General features: G+C 40.5%; 1 pseudogene across 1 annotated transcript; it reads left to right on the forward strand.

Annotated features, from left to right (window-relative positions):
• Positions 1-7,534: 7,534 nt before the first annotated feature.
• LOC308429676 (heat shock protein HSP 90-beta-like) lies at positions 7,535-11,967 on the forward strand (annotated as a pseudogene). Its single transcript has 2 exons — positions 7,535-7,552; positions 9,867-11,967. The product of its transcript is annotated as a heat shock protein HSP 90-beta-like (transcript).
• Positions 11,968-24,727: the final 12,760 nt, after the last annotated feature.

A 24,727-nucleotide genomic window follows, 5' to 3' on the forward strand; every position in this document is an offset into this window, starting at 1 on the left:
GCTAGCAAGGATGTGGAAGAAGAGGAACACTTCTCCACTGTTGGTGGAGTTGGAGGCTGGTAAAATCATTCTGAAAATCAGTCTGGCCGTTCCTCAGAACATTGGACATAGTACTACCTAAAGACCCAGCTATACCAGTTCTGGGCATATACCCCAAATATGATCCAACATACAACAAGGACACATGCTGACCATGTTCATAGCAGCCTTATTTATAACAGCCAGAAGCTGGAAAGAACCCAGATGTCCTTAAACACAGGAATGGATACAGAAATTGTGCTACATTTACACAATGGAGTACTTACTACACAGCTATTGAAAACAATGACTTCATGAAATTCTTACACAAATGGATGGAACTTGATGTTATCACCCTGAGTGAGGTAGCCCAGTCACAAAAGTACACTCTGATAAGCAAATGCTAGCCCAAAAGGCTCAGAATAACCAAGAAACAATTCACAGAAAATATGAAGCTGAAAGTGAAGGAAGGCCAGGAACTGGATGCCTCAGTTTTTCTTATAAGGGAAAACAAAACACTCATGGAAAAAAATGATTGAACAAATAGAGAAGCAGGGATTTGGGAATAGACCACCCAGAGACTGCCTCACCTAGGTATACACCCCATATGTAGCCACTAAGCCCAAGCACTATTGCTGATGCCAAGTAGTGCTTACTGACAGGAACATGATATGGATGCCTCCTTAGAGGCTCTGCCAGAGCCATACTGATACAGAGGTGGATGCTTGCAGCTAATCATGGGACTGAACACAGGGACCCCAATAAAGGATCTAGAGAAAGGACTGAAGGAGCCTAAAGGGTCTGCAAACCCTAGGAAGAACAAAATTATCCAACAAACTCACCACAGCTCCTAGGGTCTAAAACACTAGCCAATGAGTTTGCATGAAGAGACCCATGGCTCTAGATGCATATGCAGCACCGGATGGCATTCTCTGTCATCAATGGAAGAAGAGGCCTTTGGTCCAGGGAATGCTTCTTTTCCCAGTGTAGGGGAACACCAAGGTGCTAAGAGGGTAGAGGGTAGTTGAGAGAGGGTATACCTTCATGGAGACAATGGGAGGGAGAGTGGGGATGGGATTGGGAGAAAGGGGATAACATCTGAAACAAAAATACAGAGAATATCCAATAAAAAAAGAAGAAAGTAGCACCTCAATTTTAGATAAGGAACCTATTCTTCCTGAACTTCAGTGTCTCTGCTTTCTCATCTTTTCCTGGTGAGAACTGAGCTGGGTAATCCTGAGATCCAGAGATCACCTTTTAGTGATGTGTTGCAGCGAAGATCTGTATAAATGCACATATAGTTTATAGTGTTTAATGTAAGAACAATATTGAATATTCAGTTAAAAATTCATATACTTAACCCTTTGGCTGATTCCATGAAGGGAATTAAGTTCCATCCATTTTGATGTCATAATCTATAAATCTGTGACTTTGATGTCTGCAACACATGTAACCTAAATTTGTCACATAGTACAAAATATATGCAAATATGCAACAGCAGGTGTCGTTAACAATACCTACCATTTTCAGAGATTGACGCAGGCTTGTATGATTTTGATGGAGATTTTCCTCTGGTCTAAAAATAAAAATTCTGTTCTGAAAATTATGTACTTATGATCACACACACAGATTTATATATATATATATATATATATGTATATATATATATATATCTTGTCTGTGACATTGGGAAGATGTCTTGAAGACATATGTCTAGAAATAGAATTTGCTTCTTGTTATAAAACATGTACATTTCAGCCTTGTTAGGTATCAACATGTAACCACCTGTGATGAGGCTGTCTATCAAGTGTCATTAATTATAGATTCACCTTGCAGTTTAGTGGCCATCTGTGTTAGCTAATTGGCTTTAACCACAGGAATAGCAATGTTCTGATATTTTTATGAGAAAAGTTATTTTTGAAACTTGTATAAAAATTCTTCTTTTCAATAGATACTGGGAGAACAGGATAATTTTCTTTCTGTTTGTTTATATTCTGCTGGCCCCTAAAGCCAGATAGAGGTTTATTTAGCTTTAAAAACAAAGATTTCCACATATTTCAAAGACACAGAAAGTGAATGAGATGTTAAACATGAAAAATAAATGTTATCATAAGTTGGACAAAAAAGCATATTTCTTTATATTTAAACAAAAAATTCTCGTTTTAATTTATAAGAATAAATTGAAATAAATCCCCTTTTATTTTCCCCTCCTTCTCTATTCCCCTTCTAGAATTTTGAACTGGCTTGAGAAGCCAGAGGCCAAGGACATGAGTTAGCACAGTACATAATACATAGCCTACTTGGGTCAACAGTTGGAAAGAGAGGGTGGAGAGAGGAGCCGAGGAACCAACAGAAGGACTAACAGAAGGTGTCTGGCACCTGTTGGAACATAAATGGCAAGGAAGGAGGAAATGTCAGGACGAATGAATAAAAATGTCAAATGCTCTAGAAATCGAGTGCAACACAGTTTGGAAATATATCTATGACTTTTGAAGACAGAAATTTAATGGACATTGGAACAAACAGAATTTGGTTCCTACCACCCACATCATAGGTAGCTCATAACTGCCTGTAACTCAATCTCAAGGGGATCTAATGTCCTCTTTTGGATTTTGGGCACATATGTACACACACACACACACACACACACACACACATACACACACACACACAAACTCACATCAATTAAACTTTAAAAATTAATGATAAGATGTAGTGTTTGAGAGTAAGTATGCATTCTTTTCAGCAGTATTGTTGACAGAATAGCCAGACGCATGAGGAAGAGTCCTTTTCCTGGTGTCAATATAGGGTGAATGGAAAGAGGTCCCACATTATAAGTAGGACACGTTTAAAGAGTTGATATCATGAGTGCATGCATACACAGGAAGTAAAGGTAAACACTGATTGAGTAGGGTAATCAAATATCATAGAAAGGTAAGAGAGAATTCAGAAAAGAGGTTGTTGTCAGGTACTGTGAAGGGATCACACTGCATAGAGACCATGAGTTTTCAGATGACATCAAACTCTGGTTTGCTTTAGCACAACGAAAAGCATATTGTACTCTAAATGCAGATTTCAGCCTCACATGATGAAAGGCATGACAAATATTAGATTACAGTGAGTTATGGTTTTCATCTTTTGAAGACAAACCATTTTATTTGCATGTAATGGGTTTGAGATGGAATGCAGATGAATCTTAAGTCAACATCCCCCAGTGGTGGTCACCAAGTGAAATATTAGTGGTCTCAGCTCCAATTGCAGACAACAGAGAGGCTTAGGATTAATTATCCTGAAAAAAATTAAATTCTGAAGACAAAGAAAATATTTAGATTATTTAGAATATCTTTGTCATGTATCATTATGTAAGAAAAGAAGCCAAGAATAAGTGGAAATATTAAACATTTTAAAATTTGGCAGAGTGAGAAAAATGTAGCCTGGTGTGTCGGTGTTATCTTGTCAACAATGAAAAGGTCAGTTTTTAGAAGTGAGAGGTTATAAGATCTGCTAACGGCCTCTCTCAAATACCAACTGTCTCAGTCAAGGCTTTGGCAATGGCTAGCTCAGCATCAGTTCATGGGTGAGTTCTCTGGAGACTATATCATGAAAAGTTGACATTTTATACTATTTCTTGAGTAAAAAAAAAAATAGGGATTTGTCTCCTTCATTAGAATATAACTAACAGCTAAAATTTATAGAGACTTATGCAGTGTGATAGACATTAATGCATATAAACAATGTTCAATGATTAAACCAACGGAATTAATGCATCTTGTGTCTTACACTCATTACTTTTTTGACTTGGGAAACTTTATGTAGTCTTCTGCCATTTTTTTCAAGTATATAATGACTTATTATGAACTATTGTTAGCAAAAAGTTTAGAACCTTTGTCTCTTTTGACCAAAATGTCCCCATCCCCCAATCCCCATCTTCTAAACCCTGTAGAACACATAGAAACTCTGTTTCTATGACCTTGATATTTTTAGATTTAACCAACAAATACGATCATGTGTTTTGTACCTTGCTTATTTCACTGAGTACAATGTCCTTTTGGTTCACTTATGTTGTTGTAAGTATCCAGATTTCCCTTGTTAAAAATACACATGTGCAAGACAAAACCTAACACGTTTGTATCCACACATGTACACAGATATATCCTCCCATAATTTACAGTTTCATTCCATGTGATCAGAAAACATCTCTCATGAATTTGTTAATCTTCTTAAATTTATAAGACTTGCATTGTGCCTTGACCTATTATCTAGTTTGGAGAATGTGTACTTCCTTAGGAATTGCTTATCAATTCAATCATTTATTCCGGGATTACTTTTGATTAACCCACAAATCAACATTCTATGACATTAACCCATTAATTCTAAAAACAGTCACATGGCTCAAACTGCTGAGTTCTGCTGCTTGCAGGAACTGGAACATGGCTGCATTGTTCTATTACATTATCATTAGCTTTCTGTTTTCCAACTCCTTTACTGCCTAAACTTGGCTGCCCAGGATCTTGCTCTGTAGACAGTTCTCAAACTCAGAAAACTGGGTGGCTCTGTCTCCCCAATGCTTGCACTACCACACCTGAACGTAAGCCCCACTTCACCTAGAGCCTGCTTTGTCCCAGGCTGGCCCTGAATTCAGAAAATGCTTGCCTTTATCTCCTATGATTAAAGGTATGTAACACCATGACTGTGACTAAGCTTTGCATGGCCACTATTTCCCAAAATCCAGGTCAAAAGCCCCTGTCTTCCAGCCTCATGATCTGGATCATAAGTGTACCCTCCACTTCTGGATTGTAGTTCATTTCATAATAATAGTTCAAACTATTCTTTTTTCAACTGCAAACACAGAGTAAGCTTAGCTGGGTGGGATCTTGCCATGAGATTATTCCCTAAATCTCTTTATCTTCTTTAATATCTTTCTGATAAAGGTGGCTCATTAGTGCAGCTGTCTCTGTTTCTTTCAGGTCTGTGAATCGCCTCATACAGTTCATATTGCATCTTTATATTTTTTAGCTGAGAAATCCTGTACAGTCCTTACATTGATACACACATGCGAGCACACACACACACACACACACACACACACACACAGACAGACAGACACACGCACACACACACACACACATTTTTGAATTAATGATTTCATATTTTTCCCCACAGCCTTATGGGCTGTTCTTAAGGTCATACTGTTATTATTTTCCTAAGGAATACTGGACACATCCTCATTTATTGAAACTATGCTGTGTCTAGTTATTATTTAGTAATTAACTGTGGCACAGAGAATATTCTGTTCCAACATTCATATTGGCAGGTAGCCGATTGGCAGGTAGCAGGGAGAGAGAGGGAGAAAGAGAGAGGGGGGAGGGAGGGAGGGAGGGAGAGAGAGCAGGGAGAGGAAGAGGGAGAGTGAGAGGGAGAGGGAGAGGGAGAGGGAGAGGGAGAGGGAGAGGGAGAGAGAGAGACCCTTACTTGAGCATTTGACACCCTAGTATAAACCCTGAGTGACACACTTCTTCCAACAAGGCCACACCTTCTAATAATGCCGCAACCTGGTGACCAGGCATTCAAAATCTATGAACCTATGGGAGTTATTCTTCTTCAAACCACCACACCACTCTCTTGTAGATGCCATTTCTACCAAAACTCTCATGATCTTTCAGAAGTTATACTATGTGTGAAAAGTTAATATCTTTTTTGCTGGTTTTGTCTTTTGACTTCTATTATTCTTTGTTTAAGTTTTAGTCACAACTACCTTTGTAGACTAGGTTGGCCTTTCTGTTTCAGCTTCCCAACAGTTGGGTTCCTAATTTGAACATTCTCCTTGTATTTAATTTTTGAAAATATGATCACACTATGTTTTGGCAAGATTTGCTACTGTGGACTCTGTGGTTATCAATGCTGTGAATATCTGAACGTTCTTTTTTTATATATCCAGATTTATAAAATATCTTGTCATTATTTATTTAAATAGCTTCTTGCTACATTCTCTTTTTCTTATCTTTTAGGCAGGCATAAAGTGAACATTAGTTCAGTTGGGGACCTGTAGGTTCTATAGACCTTTTCCTCTCTCTTCTTTCCTCCTTCTCTCCCTTCTTGTCTCCCTTCCTTCCTGCCTTCTTCTCTTTCTCCTCATCTTCTTCTTCCTCTTCCAGCTTCTCCTTTCCTTCCAATTGCATCTTTAGGCATGCTGGTTTGGTATGTGGATCAAGGTGAGGGTGACTGGTACCTGGATTCACAAGAACAAGTCTGGAGCCTGATGCCCAGAAGCAGACCCAGAGCTTGGAATAAATCTTCATTTTAAGTCTACAGCATCCAATCTTACACCAGTATTTACATGGGTGAGCTTCTGTACTCTATTCACAGACATGAGCCCAGAGTCTGTTTTGATAGAAGTTGGGGTAAAATATGAATATAGTAGAGTGAGATTTGAACCTTAGACTTTGGAAGTTGACCTGGTCTGCAGGAACATGGGGCCACTAGTAACAACCAAAACAGAGCCAGTATTATACTGACACTTGCTCACAACCCTTCTCCACAGGATTGTAGGGCCAAAAAAACTACTACGGAGCTTGGGGACACAGAAGATGGTATAGGAAGTCTGTATCTGTGGAGGACAGCTGAAACCTGTGTCTATTGGTAGTGGTCTGGTGCCAGAGACTATGGGAACTTTCCTAAAGCTTTAGTCCGAGGATGCTGCCTCTATGTTAGGAGATGCCCAAGTACTAGGTTGTAATCTCTGCACCTGGTAAGGCCTGCCTGGTGCTAGGACTTTTTTGGAGTTTGGTGGTAGAGTCTGAGCCCATGTGGGTTAGGTAGAACCTGAGATATGGTTCCTTGTTCTTAGGCCTCTGAAGCTGGCTTGAGGCTTCAAGCCCTGGGCTTGCTACCAGATATGGGACTTATCTGGCACTTGAAAAGGGCCTGGAATTTAGTCATAGATGGTAAAATGAGACAGAAACCCAGGGGAACAGCGACAGGTCTGTTCTGGTGTACACCTCAAAATCATGTTCAATTCAGTCTTTTTCTCATATGAGAATTTTTTTTTTCTGTACCACAGAAGCTCAGTTTAGAGGGAGGGGAGGTGACATGCATAATATAAAAATGTCCTCTTGACCCTATTTTATGTATCTCTTCTGAGCTCTTTGTTACCCAAGGTGCTCTAATCGTTCTTGTGAATTTCTTAGCTTCTGGGAAAGTATTTTCTGGAGTAGAAAGCTGCAATGATTAATGCTTCTGTGTAGTGACAAGCCCTTTACAGTGTCACTCCATCATTTTGCTGATGTTATCTTGTCACTGCTGATGAAAGAGGTACCTAAATGCTTTAGAAAACAGAATGTTAGAGGCAAAGCTGTCTGGATCTTGCTGAGGTGTGTGGAGCTGCTCCACTCTCCTTCACTTCCCTTCCCTGAGGAAGGGCATTGTCAGATTGTGTAACTAAATGTGCTATGATACATATTTGTGCTTAATTTCCATAAGTTTAACTGAACTTTTGTATGTGCTGATTGATGGAAAAATGGTCAAGTGGAGACAGGTGCGGACATGTGGTGACAGCAATGCTCCTTCTATTCTTTGTTCAGTACTTTGAAAACTATAAACCTAGGAGAGGAGTATAAAAGAAAGAATGTAGGTATGTCTTTGTTTCTGCCTTAAGTGGATGCTCTGTGAACAGTCCTTTGGCTCTGGCCTGAGAAGTGGGTTAATTGACGTCACTATCTCAGAAGAAGCATTTACTCTGGGCCTACCCAAATGGGCATCTGCCACATGTATCCTTCTAGATTACTGAGTTAACTTTTCTAACCTATTTGTATAAGGAGTTTTGGTGACTATATCAACCTGTATTCATATATCTTATAATTAAAATAAATATCATAAGAGTTAGATTAAAGCTTTGGAAGACTGTCTACCTGACCACACTAAATGCAACACATTTTTAGAACCAATAGCAAATGAATAATTCAAGGAAAATCAAAAGACTTCCAAATACCCCTCTTTTCTTGTTATCTAATTCTTGGTTATCACTTCTGCTAAATCTTAAATGTGGTAACCTTTAAACTGAGGCCATTATCACTGTGCTTGTTTTTTATTTTTTTAATTTGAATATATTTTACTTAAATTTCAAATGTTATTCCCTTTCCCTTTTTCACCTCCATAACACCTCATTCCATCTCTCTTCTCCCAGCTTCTATGAGGGTGCCCCCCCCCCACCAAACCCCTTCTGCCTCTTCACCCTGACATTCTTCTACATTGGATCATTAAGCATTGGCAGGACCAAGGGGTTCTCCTCCCGTTGTTGCCCAACAAGGTCATCCTCTGCTACATATACAGCTGGAGTCATGGGTCCCTCCATGTGTACTCTTTGGATAGTGGTTTAGTCCCTGGGAGTTTTTTTTTTTTTTTTTTTTGATACTCTGTATTTACATTTGAGATGTCATTCCTCCCACATCTCGCCTCCCCTTCATTTGCCTTCACAAAGGTTCACTCTCTCTTAATCTCTTTCTCCACCCCATTGCCTTGGCATTTTTCTACACTGGGAAAACACGCCCTCCCTGGACTAAAAGCCTCTTCTCACATTGATGCCAGACACTGCTATCTTCTACATGCAACTGAATCAATAAGTCTCTCAAGGTGTTTGAGGATTTCGGAGTAAAGCTGTCCACTTACTCCCAAATACCAAAAATGTGGGGAGCAAATGCATGTTCTACTTGTAAGGGTTTTGGCCTTTTGAATGTTCATAATTTTCAATGGAAATAATATTTTTGAAAGAACAATTATTATTAATAATGGAGGCAAAAATTATCTAAAATTCTAAAATCTTGACTAGAACTTCTTTCTCTTTAGTTTTCAATCTCCTTTTCTCTGTTCACAAGAAAGGGCCATAATGTTTTGATGACATATGGGGGAGTCAGTGTTTGGAACATAACATAATGAATTTTAAAAGTTCAAGACAAATTTAAAAATAGATTCTTTGTGAATTTCACATTATGCACCCCAATCCTACTGATTTCTCAGTTTTGTAATACCCACCTTTTACCCTTGTAACCTCCACTGCAAAAGAAAATAGAAAATAACAAAAAAAAAAAAAAAAACAATCCAGCAACAACAACAACACCTACTCAAACAGTAACAAAAACATCTATCTCTCCATGGAAGCTGTAGTGTGTCATGGTGTGTCACACAATACACCCTTTTGTCCAAACAGCTTTACTTGCAAACATTCATTGTAATGAGGGATCGTTTTGGTTGAAGGCTTCTATCACACCATAAAAACTTGACCCTACAGAGACTCTCTGGTGTCCTGCTTTTGTTCTGTGTCATGGAGATCCTGAAGCTTTGGTTCCCTAGTACCAGACCCTTCAAATACCTCAGCAGTACAAAAATGGATGTTAAGGCGGGACAACGTAAAACCCTGGTCCAGCATCTTGACAACAAAAATCTTCGTTTCCAACAAATACAGCAAAATAAAAACAAAACAATGCCATATTTTAAGCCTTTCTTAGGTTAAACTGGTAAAAAATTCATGTGTTACCTTTTGTCATACCCATGACCAAATACATGATTGAAACGCTGAGGAAAGAAAGGTTCACTTTGGTTTATCAATTAGAGATTTAAGTCCACAGTTGTTGGTGTTGTTAATTCAGGGCCTATGGAAGGAAGAACATCAAGGTGGTGCAAGCATGCTTCCTAAGAAGTAGCAAGTGGCAGAAGGGACAGTGTTAGTGACAATTTAAAAGTGGAGTTGTTCATCTCTTGAGTCACCCCCATGCAGCCTAGGTTTTCTGTGTGAGTCAGACCCCATCCAGGCCCACCCTGCTGTGTACTTACTACTACTTTGCTTTCCCGTCAAGATCCCTGAGGAAGTGCACCATGGAGAGGAAGAGGTGGAGACCTTTGCCTTTCAGGCAGAAATTGGTGAGCTCATGTCCCCCCATGATCAATACTTTCTACTCAAACAAGGAGATTTCTCAGGGGTTGATCTCTAATGCTGCTAATGCCCTGGACAAGATTCACTATGAGAGCCTGATGGACCCTTCCGAGTTGGACAGTGGGAGTTAAAAGATGACATCATTTTCAACCCTCCAGGAGTGCATGCTGACTTTGGTGAACACAGGCATTGGCATGACCAAGTTTGACCTCATAAATAACTTGAGAACCATTGCTAAGTCTGGTACAAAGAAGTTCATGGAGGCTTTCCAGGCTGGTACAGACACCTCCATGACTAGGCAGTTTGGTGTTGGATTCTACTTGGCCTATCTATTGGCAGAGAAGGTGGTTGTGATCACAAAGCACAACAATCATGAGCAGTGTGCCTGGGAGTCTTCTGCTGGCAGGTCCTTTACCATTTGTGCAGATAATGGTGAGTCTATTGGCCAGGGTACCAAAGTGATCTTTCACCTCAAAGAAGACCAGACAGAGTACTTAGAGAAGAGAAGGGTCAAGGAAGTGGTGAAGAAACCCTCACAGTTCATAGGCTATCCCATCACCCTCTACTTGGATGAAGGAATGAGAGAAGGAGAGCAGTGATGATGAGATAGAGGAAGAGAACGGCGAGAAAGAGGAGGAAGATAAGGAAGATGAAGATAAGCCTAAGTTTGAGGATGTGGGATCTGATAAGAAGGATGACAGCAGCAAAGATAAGAAAAAGAAAACAAAGAAGATCAAGGAGAAATACATTGACCAGGAAGAGCTGAATAAGATGAAGCCTATCTGGACCAGAAATTCCGATACCATGACTCAAGAGGAATGTGGTAAATCCTATAAGAGCCTCACCAGTGACTAGGAAGACCACTTGGCAGTCAAGCATTTCTCTGTAGAATGTCAGCTAGAATTCAGGGCATTACTCTTCATTTCCTGGTGTGCTTCCTTTGATCGTTCTGAGAACAATAAGTAGAAAAACAGCATCATATTGTATGTCCATCGTATGTTCATCATGGACAGCTGATACCTGAGTACCTCAACTTTATCCGTGCTGTAGTTGATTCTGACTACCTGCCCCTGAACATCTCCCCAAAATTGCTCTAGCCGAGAAAGATTCTAAAAATCATCCACAAAAACATGGTTGAGAAGTGCCTTGAGCTCTTCTCTGAGTTGGCTGAAGACAAAAAAAACTATGAGAAATTTTGAGGTGTTCTCCAAGCATTTAAAGCTTGGAATCCATGAAGATTCCACTAACTGTCATGCCTCTCTGAGCTCCTTCGCTATCATACCCCTTTGTCTGGAGATGAGATGACTTTCCTGTCAGAGTATGTGTCTTGAACAAAGGAAACCCAAAGTCCATCTACTATATCACTGGTGAGAGCAAAGAAAAAGTGGCCAACTCTGCCTTTGTGGGTTGTGTGCGGGAACGGGGCTGTGAGGTGGTGTATGTGTGCAGCAGCTGAGGGAATCTGATGGAAAGAGCCTGGTTTCAGTGACTAAGGAGGGCTGGAACTACCAGAGGATGAGGATGAGAAGAAGAAATTGGAGGAGAGCAAGGCAAATTTTAAGAATCTCTGCAAGCTCATTAAGGAGAGCTTGGACAAGAAGGTTGAAAAAGTGACAATCTCTAATAGTCTTGTGTCTTCACCCTGCTGCATTGTGACAAGCACCTATGGCTGGAGAGCCAACATGGAATAGATTATGAAGGCCCAGGCACTGTGGGACAACTCTACAATGGGCTACATGTTCTCCAAGAAGTGTGTAGAGATCAACCCTGACCACCCCATTGTGGAGAGGCAAGAGGCTGAGGCAGACAAAAATGACAAAGCTGTTAAGGACCTGATGGTGCTGCTGTTTGAAACTGCTCTGGTCTCCTCTGGTTTCTCACTTGAGGATCCCCAAACTCACTCCAACCACATCTACCGCATAATTAAACTAGGCATTGATGAAGATGAGGTCAGTATTGTTTCTGATGAGAGCCTCCCACTGGAGGGTGAAGAGGATGCCTCTCTAATGGAAGCAGTAGATTAAGAGCTCCTGGGAAGCCCATGCTCTCTGTATAGGCCCCGTGGCTCCTCCAACAGGCTTGACTGGCTCAGCCCACCTGTCGCTCTGCTCATGTTTACAAGAATTCTTCTATCCTGTCCTTGTGACTGAAAAGAAGATTCCCTCCCACAGCATGGCAGGTTTGGGTGTTGTGTATTGTGGGTTTTTGTTTGTTTGTTTGTTTTTTGCTTTTGTTTTTAAATTTTGTTCAGAAATTAAAAGTATGCAAAATAAAGAAAATGCAGTTTTATTTTTAAAAAATGTAAGCAAGAGTCATTGTTGTTCTTGTAAAGGACACAGGTTTTACTCCCAGCACCCACAAGGTAGCTTGCAAACATCTGTAACTGCAGTCCCAGGGAATCCAAAGCCTTCATCTTACCTTTGTGGGCCTTAGAAATGTAGGTGGTATAAAGATACCAAGCAGGCCAAACGCCCAGACAATAAAACGATAAAACAAGTAAGTATTTTTAAACAGGAGAGTATTTTGGCTCCCATCAGTCCACAAAGAGGCTCAGATAGCATGTCAAACCAAAACATCCTTAAATTGGGGATTGCAAAGAATGTAAATTTCTCTGGATTCTCTTGTTGGGAGAGGGAAAGGCTAAAACCTTGTGCAAGGAATTTGTCTCCTGGGATTCTCACAGCTACTATCAGCCTTAATCAACACATGCATTTTCCCTGGCTACTGTTTGCTGTTTTTATAACAACACAGCAGTGCTGTGGTAGATGCAGAGAGAGACTAGAAGACTTTCTCCCCTCTTCTTTCCCATATATCCAAGTTGTAAACAAACCAATTTTTCCTTAGTGTTTGCCTGTACTAATTTCTTGGAATAGAGGGAAACTGGTGTGCCAGGGTAATGAACCTAAACTGTCCAGTTTAAACTAAACTTTGGACTTAAAGTGAATGACAGCAAAACTAGGTCCCACATTCCATTTCTGGTTAACTGCCCCAGGCCATCGCCTACCTATGAGGATCCTTCTTTAAGTTTCTACTGCATCCTGATAGTGCCAAGCTGGATAGTATGACTTGTGTTTGATTGGGGACATTGAAGCTAACCTGTAGCACAGAGACAAGCAGTTCTGGCTTACTCTGCCTTGGGATTGTGGATCCCTCTCCTCTTCCACTGTTAGCAGTTTCTCGGATCTGTAGTACCTGCCATGATCTTTCTTCCTCTTCTTCCTATGCGGCAGTCTGCTTATTTACAATGACGGCCATTTTGGACGCTTCTGGAGGATGGTGTATCTATTAGACCTTGAGCCTAAGTTATATATTTTAAGTCAATTTTTGCCAAAAATAGTATTAGGCTAATGTAATACTGATCCTTGTCCAGCTATCAATAGAGAAATCTTTATATTTGGGGGCTGGAGTTGTATCTTAGTGGAAGAGTACTTGCTAATCATTGAAAGGGGGTAATTAAAAAGGAAGAAGTTTTTTGAGGTGTGGCAAGGATGGGTATGATGGGAAATGACTTAAATGTTCTGTGTCCTTAATGATCCTTCTTTATAAATTGTTAAATAAATTGAATAAACTAGGTGCTATGTATTGTGCCATAATGCTTGTAAAAATGTTGACCTATACACTGACCATGCTTTTTATCAGATGTGAGATAAATTAATGGCTACATTTTTGTTTTGTATTTTATTTGTCTACTTTTTCATAATAAACAAAGTTAAAAATTTAAAAAAAAATATGGAACCATCATGTCTATTTTGCATTATATGATTTGATTTGTAAAAGTGTGTTTATCAAATACTCATTTCTGAATCAGGATCTTTCCAATCCTGTGCTACTTTATCACAAGCCCTTAACAGTGTAAGCAAATCTTATGTCTGAATTTTGGATATGCAACTCGACTCACTGTGTCTATGTGCATGTTAATCAGGATTTAACTTTAATGCTTATGTGCCTTAATGACAATTTAAATCCTCAAAGGAATATGAGAATTGTGTGTGTGGGTAGATCCAAATACTAATGCAGATTCTTCTAGGCAGAAGAACAGGGCTGACTAAAGTACACTCACAGATGGGGGTTTTAATGAGAGAAGCTATTCTAGAGTGGTCTGAGGGATGATCATCATAAATGGATAAACGATTTTCTTCTTTTTGTTCATCTATGATTTTCTCTATTATTTTACTGGTTGGTTTATCTGTATAGTATTAAGTTACTTTACATAAGTAATGATATGGATGAGGCCAGCAGTGGCTAAGTTAAAGCACTTGTCACTAATCCTAACCAACATGATTGCATCCTTGGGACATACACCCACGTACACTTACACCCACTCCTCATATCCACATATACCTACCCACACCTACACCAGGCCACACCTACATCCACCCACACCTACACCCACACCAGACCACACCTACACCAGGCCACACCTACACCCACCCACACCTACACCCAACCACAGCTACACTCACCCACTCCATATGCACGAACATCTACACCCAAAGAGCTCTCTGGGGCTGTAATTCTCCCATACCCCCCTCCACAGGGCAAGTCCTACTTCCAGACTTAAGTATGTGAGTGTTGACGGAATTGCCTTCCTTATAAGATATTAGAATGAGCCTTAGTTTCTTCCCATGCTTCCTTTGGCTGGTGCCTTCCCTTACTTAGTTCCTTGTCTTGTTAGTTTTCCATAGGTAATCTTACTACATGACAGCTAGTTTCATTAAAATGAGCAAGAGGACAGGAGAGAAACCGCAAAGGGTGTCACATTCTTAGTATTTAACCTTGAGGTGACACATACCACTTTTATAGAGGCTATATTTAGTAAAGTAAATAAATATATTAGGCATACCCACAACTCAAACTTAGGGGAGTATACAAAGACATCCCTTTTTTTTTTCTTACCAGAATGTGGGAGATCATTTGGAAAAATTTTAGAAGACTCTGGTATCCATATAAAAGCTTGTATTATGTCCCTTTTCTCTCCCCACCCCATTCTATCCCCCTCATCCTGCTTTCCTTTCTCTTTCTCTCTGTTTATTTTCCTGTCTCTCTGTGTGTCTTTTACTCCTTCTACCCCCTTTGTCCCACCCTCCCCCTCTCTCTTTCTTGTGTGTGTGTGTGTGTGTGTGTGTGTGTGTGTGTGTGTGTGTGTGAATGTAGGTATGTTGCAGGTCAGGAGTTGGTGTCTTTCTCGGTTGTTGTCCACTGTATACAAGATGTCTCACTGAATCTGGAGGGCGCTGAGATGGCTAGCCTAGCTGGCAGCAAGCCTTGAGACTCTCCATTTACACTTCTCCAGCATCGTGATCTCAGATAGGTTTTTGTTTACATAGATGCTGAGGTTCTGAGTTCTGGACCTCATCCATAGACAGCAAGAACCTTACAAATTGACCTGTCTCTCCCTCCAAACACCTTTCTGTATACAAGATGTTTTCTTAATTTTAGCACACATCATTCTATTATAAGGAGAAGCCATAAGTTGGGTTCCTTTCTCTTACAATTGTAAAGGTTGTTTTTCTGAAGAGAAAAACTTCTTCCAGGAATAATAAATTCAGAAGCTTTTCTATGTGCTGCTCCTTAGAAACTGTCACAGCTAAATAGAGGATGTCAGCCAAGCAGGACTGGTGTAGCCAGTGTTGCTTGGTCTTTCCTTACTGACTGATCAAAGTAACCCAACTCTGATAGTCTGTCTTCATCTTATAAACTAAGAGTTAGAAGACTGGAGAGATGGCTCAACTGTTAAGATCACTGAATGCTCTTCTAAAAGACTAGGGATAAATTACCAGCTCTTACATGGCAGTTCACAACCATCTGTGACTCCTCTTCCAGGGGATCTGATGTCCTTCTCTGGCTTCCATAGGGAACAGGCCTACATGTGATACATAAACATACATGTAGACAACATGCCTAGTCTCATAAAATAAAAATTAAAGAAATGATTAAGTAAACTGAGAACAGCAGTAACCTCCCCCTTTGCCTCCAGTATTATATCCTAAATCAAAATTGCCTCGCCAGACCTTCTCCTTTTGGTTTATGGTTTGTGTTTAGCTCTGGACAGTGCTTTTCATACTATAGGTACCATGATGGAGCTGAGTGATGCTGATAAGAATTGGCAATATGAAGGGGGAGTTGGACGGAACCATAAGTACTGTCTAAATAAGACACTATGTTCACAGTGAGCCTTAGACAAAGTAAGAGATCGGGAGCTTCATGATGGCTGGGTTGGGACCCACGAAATAGATGAGAATGAAAATAGGCCTTAAAGGATGATCCGAGACTGAGCGACTAAGGAGGCAACTAAGACACAGGCAACTACAACTCCAGCTACAATAAAGTGCCAAAACCTCAGAGAACATGTCCTGCAAGGCTCCCCTGCACACGGGCTGTATAATTTAACAGGGAATAACACATTCCTATGATGATTCTGAACGAGCAGTTACCACGGTATAAAACTACATATGCGTGCATGTATTCTGTGACTCTTGCCCTTAGTACTAAGTCTAGGTGGAAAGATAACATACAGAAATAAAATAATGCAAGCTGGAAATACAGATCCCATGACGCGTGGTATAAGCATTATAGCTTATGGTGGGGAGAACAGAGAACAAGGTTATGGTGAAATGTCTGGTGAATTTGGACTTGTTTTTTTTTTTTCTTAGTCACTATCAATGCCTTGGATTTAGACCTATAGTGCTAGTCTATGTGGTTAGGTAGACACACGGTGAGATGGACATGCAGATTCCCTGTGGGAAGAAAAATAGTGAGAAAGAAGCACAAATTTATCTGGAACATATGAATTACTTGGTTTTGAACAAGGAAATATGACTAAGCACAGTGGGGGTGGTGTTTTTGAAAAAAAAAATGGGGCTATTTCAGCCAAAATCTGAGAACACAACCTGGAGCCTTGGTTTTTAATGAATTATGGAACAGGAAGTATTTCCATTTGTTCTCGGGTAGGTGGTGCGGTGGCCAGAGTATATTATATTTCAAATCTCCATTTATTTATAATTCAGAACTAGACATGGGTGATAGCTGAGGAGCCAGGTTTCCAGAAATGATTATTTTGGGTTAGTGAGAATGGCATTTGATGCCCTTTCTGGAGCTGACTTTCTGGAACTAAGTCAACGAGCCCACATCCCCTGTGCTGCTTTCTGTGCTCAGTAAGTCAGCAAGGAGCTGTTTGCCAGCTCTATTCCAGTGATTCTACATCAGCAGAGGCGCTATCAACTGAAACGAGCAGTCAGGAGGACCCAGACCTTGAAGGCCCATGGAATTTTCCACCAGCCTGAGGGCCTCATCGACCCCTTTCTTTCTTGATAACTAACTGCTTTAAGTTCCTGGAAAAACCACAGATGGTATTGACTGGTAGTCACCTAACCCTTTAGAAAGCCCCAGATAGAGTTCAAATGTGTGTCATAATCTGCCCATGCTTGCTAGCCAAAAGATTTACAGGTCAATATGCTTAGCCAATAAGTTTAAACTGTAACCTTGCTGATGTAACCTGTACCCCCCCCAAAAAATATAAAAACTGCTTGTAATAGCCATTCAGGGTCATCTTCTTGTCACTCTCCACAAGGGGTTGATTGAGGGTTGACCCTGACAAGCCAAAAAATAAATCTCTTGCTTTTGCATCAAACTCCGTATTTGTGTCTCACAGGGTCTCCCAGTAGTTAAGATTCACTTCGAGTTTTACACAAGCACATAGAATTTGTACTGTAATAATTCTGTGAGGAAATACTGTGTTGAAGGCCACTGGGCCCTGTACCATGATAATTTTAATTTGCAGTCATTTTTGTTTTGCCTGACCGGCCTTATACCATACCTGAATTAAATAAAGACTGTGTCTGCGTGTGCTGTCCGTAGACCAGAAGTACTAAATCCAATGACCCATCTTACATTGAATGAGGCAAGCCATGTTTTAACTAAATGACTTGTATATGCTTCCAAGTTTGAGAAGTAGTCAACTAATACACCCTGAATTCTGCCTGGAGAATGTATGAGGTAGAACCTTACTCCATCTCCAAGAATTACCTTCACCTTGGGCCCTTGAGAATATAGTCTTGAACTATCACATGATATGGAGATTGCCTATCTAGCTTAAAAATACAAGATAATTGGAGTAGGTCATGTAACCATCTCAGCTTACCTAAGACTCATGGGCTTTGCAGAATATATATGAACTTTGGAATTAAAACCAAGAAAGACCAAGTGGGTCACTCTAGTCACACCTACTGACAACCTACTTAACCCTTAGAGGTCACTGAATCCCATCTCAAATGCTGAGAGTGTGAAATATCAGTGCATAGGCGAAGAAGACCTTGGCTGTCAGGCTCATATATATGTCTTTAGGATGGAAGTAAGAAAACAAAAATGCTTCTGTACCTGTTACCACCAATAGGTCCTGCAAACTTATTTTACAGAGTAGCCTCTACTTAATTTTTATATTTTATTTTATTTTGGGGATGGGGATGGAATTTAAGTCCTCATTCATGATAAATAAGAACTCTATCACTGACCTACCTCCATAGCCCACCTAAGAACCTAAGATTGCTGTATGTGTGTAGGAGGTTGAGTACATGTGTGAGTATGTGTGAGTGTGTGTGTGTGTGTGTAAGTGTGTGTGTGTGAGTGTGTGTGTGTGTATGTGTGAGTGTGTGTGTGTGTGTGAGTGTGTGTGTGTATGTGAGTGTGTGTGTGTGTGAGTGTGTGTGTGTGTGTGTGTGTGTGTGTGTGTGTGTGTTTGAATGTCAATATTATTGTTCTTGCCTGTCCTTATCTATGTGGAAGCTAGACGTGGAGAGTCAGAATTTCTATAACTATTCCTCATTTTTGGAGAGAGGTGTGCCTTAGTTATTTTTCTATTGTTGTGAAGCGACACAGTGACCAAGGCAACTTAAAAGACATTTATTAGGATTCATGCTTCCAAAGGGCTAGAATCCATGGTCATCACAGCAGGGAGCGTGGCAGCCGGAAAGCAGGCAGGAAGGCATGGGGCTAGAGCAGCTGTGAGCTTACATTCTGCCCTGATAGAGAGGATGGTAGGGAGAGGGAGCTAGTGGGACTAGCTGGGAATGCTTTGAGAACATAGCCTCAAGTGACACATCTCCTTTAACAAGACCACGGTTCTAATAATTTCCAAACAGTTCCACCAACTGCAGTCCAAGAGTCAAAATTCTGAGTCTATGGTGAAGGGGAGGCATTTCCATTCAAGTGACCATAAGGAGTAATGAAATGTATAGTGAACATCACAGATGATGTGGGGTTGCTGTGGGGTTGGGGCTGGGCCTGCGCTCTGTGTGTACTGTAGCAGTAATAATAATCCTGTACTTTGATGTCTGACTTTTTAGAGCACTGAGTACGGTCTCTCGGTTGTAGCATCCAGGACATTCTGAGCTAGGCTGTCCTGAAGTATGTATGATACTGCAGTTGGATAGAATAGTGACACCTACTGACAGTGTGACATTTGCTGATAGTGACTGGATCTTGCCATTGGCCCCAGGCCCCAGTTTCTGCCTGTTGTAGCACTGATTTCCTAGTACCAGGCATCTCCTACTTGAGCCTATTTCTCAGCATTTCCGTTTTTATCTTGCAAGTTGTCAATATCAAAGTAAATGGCTCATCTGCCTTTGAGTGAGGGGGCCTTACAAGGTGGATAGACCCAAATAGTTACCCCTACCAGCAAAAACTGGGTCATCTGGCACAGTATTAGGTCACAATGATACAGTTTAGGAAACTGGAAAGGCTGAGGGTGTAGATAAGCAACAGAACACTTGCTTATACAGCATGTGCAGAGCCCTGAGTTTGATCTGCATCACTAACAGCAAAGGAAAGCCTGGACATTGTTCTGAAATTCCCTCTCAGTCAAATTTATCTGTGTGTTCCTATTTTGTGATTATACCCTCAGCTTCTTTAGAGAACTTTGATCTTCCTTTTTTTCAGTGCTGACAGGGTATTAGTGGATAAAGTTCTAAGAGACTGAGGCTCTAAGGGACTCAGAAGAGAAAGAACAGTGTGTAACTTAAAACATGTATGCTACCATAATTAGAACAGTGAATTAGAACATTATTAAAGAAGCTTCCGAGCGACTGCTTAGGTGACATTATGTCTGCCTCCAGGACATGATTCTTAGTGTTCTTTATGCTGTTCATGGCTAAACTCCTAAAAGGTCCCTGTATATCGAGACAGAAATTAAAGTAGTGACTCATGCCATCAGAATTCCCAACGTGCACACGTGGAGGCTACATCGGACAGTAGAGAGGCCGGGTTTTAAACACGGACTTTAAATCAGCTTTTAAATCAGCTTGCTCATGAATCAGATTCATGGAGATTTGGCACTATTCTCTTTCTAATTAGCCCAGAATGACAAGCTGCCTCTCATTTCTCACTCTCCCTCCTAAACTTCATTAAAAAAACAAAAAACAAAAAAAAAACAAAAAACAAACAAACAACTGGAAAAAGTAAAAACACATTGAATGAAGCTGTTGGAATATTGATCCAAAGCTTTAGGTGATTTACATAAAGATAGAGGTAAATCTTATGGAAGTACAGTGACCTTCCTCCAGGGTTTGTTTTTAAGGAGGTGGTAGGACTGAAACAATACAAAGCCATGTTTATGAGGAAGAAAAGTAATAATGTATCATATGCACAGGTTTCCCTCCCAATCTTTAGTTCAGTTGTAATAAAGACATCCAGGTGTTTGCCTTCTCTGTATCCAAACTTTTCACCCATACTGTGCTCCAAGAAGATGGGGAGGCATCTTTACTAAACTGGAAGCTGAAGGCACCACAACGGCCCCCACCTTGGGGATTATATGGTAGGAATATGGACTAGAGACTTAGACTCAGCTAGTTTACTGACTTGTTAATGGTTCAGAATCTAGAAAAGAGATTCACGAGTCTTCCAGAGGCAGTTACAGTCAACATGGTGAGCTTTGGGAAAAGGTCTGAGTCCACCCTCAGTTGAATGAGTGTCCATTGAATGACCTGAATCAGGTCGTCCTTGCTAAACATTTCACTTTTATATCCTTGCTATGACATCAAGCTTTCCTGTTGATTTTAACAACTAAAAGCTACCCTCCAGCCCAGTTAGAGAATGGAAAGGTAATGGTTCTCCAGAGAAACCAGCCTGCTCACTCCTTGGGGAATTCAAATGAGTCTAAAGGACATGCATTATTATGTAATTAAGTCTGACCAGTGTAGTGGCAGTTCTCCATTGTCTTTTCTGTCATAAGTATTAAGATTTTAGGGACTTTAGGGCCGAATGGAAGGCAAATGCATTCCTTTTAAGGGTCTGGTCTTAATGTGAATAAGGGAATTCCAGAATGAACCTTTTTTTGAGCTCAGGGCTTGAAGAGAAGTGACTCAAAATTAGAGGAGCTAAAAATACATCTTTGAATTACAATTTCCCGAATCCTTTTACAATAAACTACTTGTATGTTTAAATAAACAAAATCATACAGATGGTTGGAGCTAAGAAACCTGGTTGTTTTTAAAATGCCACCAGGCTGTCACTTTTTGGAGCACTCAAACGTGGCACTCAAACGTGGCATGAATGTCCTCAGACCGGTATCTTTTAGGATGACTGTTTTCAATGCATGAGCTTTGCCAAAGCCCCTCAACCTATTTGTTGAAGGAAAGGCCATGCTGAGAATCCTTAACAGTGTGTTCTTTCTTCACCCATTTGTGCATATGGGCTTGGAGCTTGTTGAGAGTTAAACCCATGGCTTGGCTATAACCTGCCAGCTCCCCTCCCCCTCTTCTCTCAGGAGTCCTGTGCTGGAGCCTGGCTGTCAGTTGTTTATTGACACACCTGGAAGAGGTGCACAAAGCGGTTTTCCTGTCAGTGCCTGCGTGGGTGGTGGTTCGAATTTTTATTACTATCATAATCATCAACCCAAATTAATTATAGGGAATTTCCACAGTAGGACACACTCTGATAGGAGCCTTTGTCTGCAACCCTTTCTACTTCTGCTCCATGAGCACCATTCTGGGTCCCACAAAGATGCTCATTTTATTTCCATCATGGTTCCTTTTGGGAGACAACAGCACAGTGAGTGCAGAGCTAAGCCTGTGTGTGCCCGAGACACTGTCCCCATGGTGGCTGCAGAGACCACAGGACTTCTTCATGCCCTGCAGACCTATTCCACACCCTTCTCGAGGTTCTACTTTCTGTGGATTGTTTAGAGACCTTGAGATTTTTCTAGCAGGGTTCTGGGAAAATGAAATGCAATTACTTCCTGATAGCTGCACTAAAGAATTAAGCTGCACTCGGCATTCCTTTTTCTTTTCTTGGAAAAATACAGCAGTGGTTGAGTTAAGAGAATGCGCATTTGTTATTTTGAAGTAGTTTGTTTTTTCCTCTGGGGGGAAAAAAAAAAGAAAAAGAAAAACAACAACAAAAACACTACCAATCCGGTATTCCTACTGCTTGGTAGCTTGTTGAAAAATCTTTCGCTATGTCTGATTCTTTGTGTTTCTTCAGTCTCACTAGACCATACTGGCCTCAGACCACCTATCACCCTGGCCACCAAGGCCAGTCCACCTATCACCCTGCTGGGCTCGAAAATGCTGGATTACAGATGTGTGGCTCTAAGCCTAGCTTTTGCAAACCTTTCCATGGACCATCTGGCTGTCCACAAGACTGAATTACCACCACTTAGAGCAGGGTCACAGCATAGAAAGATGACTCTCTGGTTTTACATCAGGGTATTTTGTTTGGCACTTGAGGGCCCTGTAATGAGCAAGCAAATGCTATTGGCACCACTGGAAGAAATTACGGATCTGAGATGAAATGTTTCCAAGTTCCCTGCTATTGTCTTCAGGTATCCGGAGACTTAGAAAATTAAGAACTGTTAGAACTAAGAGAGAATTCAGTCAAGGATGATATAATCTCCCTCCACAATTTTATTTATAAAAACCGAGGCCTTTGATGATGAAGTGATATGAGCAACATTGAATATTATTACCAACATACATCTTGACTCTCAGGCCCCTGCCTTACCCATATCAAGCAGCTGAGTCCTTTGTGTGGTAACTCAAGGATTTCTTAAGTAGCTGTATAAATAGATAGGTGTATATATTTGAAGGAAAGAAACAAGCAAGATTAATTGCCATTCACAATGAAACACAAGACAGACATTTTCTGGGCCCCAATTTTCAGCATTAAACCATTTCTCCAATGATTACTCTTTGGGGTACTTCATATACCAACCTTCAAAACCCTGTTAGAAAACATGATTGCCAGAGTTACATGAAGAGTTAAAAATGAGTCGTTGCTACTGGAAAATGCCGAAACATTAACAGAAATAAACTGTGACGTACATGGGGATTTCTTCCCAGTTGCTAGATGAGTCTGTCTACCTCTGCTGACATCTAGTGTTTCACTGAGTGGTTGGCACATGGGTGTTTTAGAAGAACCCAATGAAGGGCGGATACTAGTCAAGGATCTGTGAACTGACAGTGTATTTATTCGTTAGTGAGATGGAGACTCTTGAACAATAACAGGTGAATTGGAGTTTATTCTAGTCCAAAGGTCAACATGCATCCGTGCTCCTCCAGTAGTTCATGTGGAGACGTGTGTGAGAGCTCATTAACAATGGTCCCCCCGAGGCTGTGTACGGTGAGCCAATACGACATCACTTTGATTGACTGACAAAGATGATCAAAGAAGTGGCAATGTTAAATCAACAGAAAGAGAAGTATAAAAGAAAAAAAAGAATAAAAGAGAAACAACGTGAAGGCTTACACTTCGCTAGTCGCCTTCCTTTTGCACCAGCTATGGAGGTCATGAGGAGGTGCTGTCTGCCTTAAAATAAGTCTCCAAGGCAGGTAAAAATAACCAGGCAGTTTTCTGTTGTGTGCAAAAAGGGCTTAAGGTCTATGAGGGTTCTGGCTTTGCTTTTTTTTCCCTGAGAATTCAGTTATCCTACTCAATCTGACACAACCTTTCTGAAAGGAAAACTAGCAGAGTGGGTTTCCGGAAAAATGCAAATATCACAATGCCAGCAGAGCCAGGTGTACAGAAGAGTTGCTAGGCAACACACCTCTAGATGGCAGCTACTTTTTACTATTTAAAGGACCAGAATGAATATTTCATGCCATATGTATAGGTGTTTTACTCGTATGTATATGTATATCATATGCACATCTGGTATCTTCTTGCATTGACTTAAACTATAAAATTGACTTAATCTATAAAAGCAGATGAAGAAAGAAAATGTTTGCTTAGACTTTTGTTCTCTTTTTGGGTTAGTTTGTTTGTTTGGAGACAGGCCTCAACTGTAGTTCAGGCTGGTCTCCGAACTTACTATAGAGTTCAAGTTACCTTCAAACCCATGAAGAGTCTTCTGCCTTAAACTCCTGAATTCTGGGATTAGGTTGTAGGAACGACTCATCATACCTGGCCAGAAAACAATTTAAAAGAAGTAAAAAGGTTCTCTTGGTTCACAGTTGACCTTCTGTGAGTTATAAGCAAATGAAGTGAGGTAGAACTCACAGCGTGGGCCTACGTCACTGCATTCTATTCTTGAAGCAATATTTTAATCTCCTTTAATCACTTCAGAAAACTCCTTACCATAAAGAATACATAATTGTATTGACTTATTATCACACATCTTCTCCATGCATACATTATACAAATCATATACTTCTATCTCCTTATCCATGTACTATTAAAGCCTACCTCATCTGTAAAAAACACCTCCCATGCCAGTTGCTATTTGTAGACAGAAATGTCAATAACTTGGCTAAAAGTTCCTGGTTCTAAATCTGGGGATGGGAAAACCTGGGTTTA

Source organism: Micromys minutus (assembly GCF_963924665.1).
Source record: "Micromys minutus genome assembly, chromosome: 14".
Taxonomy (NCBI): Eukaryota; Metazoa; Chordata; class Mammalia; order Rodentia; family Muridae; genus Micromys; species Micromys minutus.